The sequence below is a fragment of the Botryllus schlosseri genome, unplaced genomic scaffold, assembly GCF_051294905.1.
Source record: "Botryllus schlosseri isolate E-star unplaced genomic scaffold, Bs_hap1 Bs167a, whole genome shotgun sequence".
In the NCBI taxonomy this organism is placed as follows: domain Eukaryota; kingdom Metazoa; phylum Chordata; class Ascidiacea; order Stolidobranchia; family Styelidae; genus Botryllus; species Botryllus schlosseri.
The window spans coordinates 13,173-15,711 of record NW_027648776.1 but is presented as its reverse complement, the minus strand read 5'-3'; the positions used below and the strand labels follow the sequence as shown (position 1 = coordinate 15,711).

General features: G+C 40.8%; 1 long non-coding RNA gene across 1 annotated transcript; it reads right to left on the bottom strand.

Annotated features, from left to right (window-relative positions):
- Positions 1-425: 425 nt before the first annotated feature.
- LOC145432790 (uncharacterized) lies at positions 426-1,164 on the bottom strand. Its single transcript, XR_013912971.1, has 2 exons — positions 1,108-1,164; positions 426-624 (listed from the first exon to the last, which is right to left on the bottom strand). It is a non-coding gene; the product is annotated as an uncharacterized LOC145432790 (long non-coding RNA).
- Between the last annotated feature and the right edge of the window lie 1,375 nt (positions 1,165-2,539).

Here is a 2,539-nt window from a genome sequence, read left to right as displayed (position 1 = left end):
AACTACAATACCTAGGAATACGCCGATAGGCTCATTCGATGTAACTTTCGGAGTGCTACAATCTGGTAACGGAGTTGTAGCTGTAGGCCTTCGGGAACATAGAAAAATCTTGGTCCAATTGAACAGCCACTTCGCAGTAATCTAACATTACCATCTCTCAATGTAAATTTAACTTACACCCGTCCGGTAATCTAACTTTACACGCCGGACTGTAATGTTACAGTCACCTCTGCTATATTCAATCTACATTCTCTTCTGTACATTACCGCCTTACCTACCTACCTACCTACCTACAACCCTACATGCTGTCCTTGTAAATCAGATTACATGCCAGCTTCTAAATTCACGTAGCCTACATCCATACCTATCCAAAGCAATGCGATGCCAAAATACCGCAAAAGTTCCCTCACGCTCTTAAGACGACATTGGGACAACTGTATATTCATTCATGATTCACGATGAAAAAGTATTGCTGCTGGAGGTCTAATTCTTGTTTAGGAGGCATGCAAATATAGCACGAGTGGTCCCAAGAAAAGGTGAATTAATTCCACCGCCGGATAAACTTCCAATTGTTTCTTTTTCTCGTCTTCATTCCTTCTGTGTGAGTAGTATCTTGCAGTTCCACTAAAAATAATTCATGCGTAAGTCGCTATACTAAGCTAAGTTGCTAACCTAGACATGACATTACAATAACTACTAAGACAAATAGGCTAACAAAATATAACAAGTTTTGAAGTACCGGTACTGGTACATTGTGAGTTGACGACTCCTCATTTGACATGATATGGCAGAGATTCATGACTTAAATGGTCAATGTATAGAAAGAAAAGGTGCCTCATTTGATGCGGCATGTGAGCCAAACATATTCGAGCAGTGTATGAAAACACATCTAAGCTATGACCCGATAAATGTCAATAACAAGATAACAGTTTCAACTACTCAGCGGCAGAGTATGTGGTGTCGCAGGTCATTACACAAGTCGACTAATATCCCAAAATAGAACAGAGAATGGGGCGACTGAAATATTTAAATCATGAAACTAAAGTCATCCAGGTGGTGTGCACAGTCGTATATATTCACGGTAACTAATACTATACAGTACTGTACCTTTTACGATGCGCATCCCATTCATCAGTCCTGGGAATCTTCAACAAAAGTCTCTACTTACTTCAATCACAGGTCACAAGCTTCGCACAGTCAGCCTTTGCATGGTCAAAGCCAATATTAATGACCGACCAGTCGGCTCGACACGCAGGCGACTTTGAAATAAGTCATATTCATCCGCTCACATATGCCACCAATAATATTTACGTCCACGTTATAATGTTCGATCTAGGTTGGTGTTTCATGCAGAAACATCTTTCAACACGTATAGTCCCGTTCTTTCGCATCTAATGTCGTATATATTGATATTTATTACTCCATGCGTGGTTCCCTACTTACTTACCTAACCGGACGCTGCCTGTGATGTCACAGTTGCACGTTGGTTGTTTCCTGCAACGCGTAACCTAAGGTAACTTACTATCGGTCGCCGTGTCCGCCATTAAGAAATAGTCAACTGAGCCTGCTGTGCTGATATTTCTAGTTTCAGGAAATGATGATATATCCTAAACTGATTTTTGTAACTCATCAGCCCTATCTGTGACAACAAATCTAACCGCCGAGACCGACCGTGTAGCCATAGCCTTATAGTATAATGTCTTATGGTGTAACCACATTGTCAGCTGTTTCTTGCACCCAACTATGCACTATACCGAAATTGGCACTAGGGTCAACCAGTTCCGTGTGACCTAACCCTGTCTCGCGAACGAGGTTGAATCAGGTCAAATCGCAACGACAATGACATCGCAGTGACATGCACTTCCACGTATACATTGGCTGCTGGGGCTTGGAAGCTAATCAATTTTGCCATTAGCTTGGTAAAATGCCGTAGCGAGTAACTGTCAGTAACCTTGCGAAGAAATTCTGGTAACTTCACTTAGCAGCTAAATGAATTTAATATTACATATCAAAATCTAAAATGACAACCTACACGCTGCTATTGGCTGCGACCGGTAATTCGTTGTAAAATTTACAGAAATTTCTTTGTAAATCTACCAGATTTTTTTGTGTGTAGCGGAGTTGTAGCTGTAGGCCTTCGGGAACATAGAAAAATCTTGGTCCAATTGAACTTTTCAGAAATTTTCATACCCCCAAAAATGTCTAAATCTGTCAATATCTCCTAAACTACAATACCTAGGAATACGCCGATAGGCTCATTCGATGTAACTTTCGGAGTGCTACAATCTGGTAGCGGAGTTGTAGCTGTAGGCCTTCGGGAACATAGAAAAATCTTGGTCCAATTGAACTTTTCAGAAATTTTCATACCCCCAAAAATGTCTAAATCTGTCAATATCTCCTAAACTACAATACCTAGGAATACGCCGATAGGCTCATTCGATGTAACTTTCGGAGTGCTACAATCTGGTAGCGGAGTTGTAGCTGTAGGCCTTCGGGAACATAGAAAAATCTTGGTCCAATTGAACTTTTCAGAAATTTT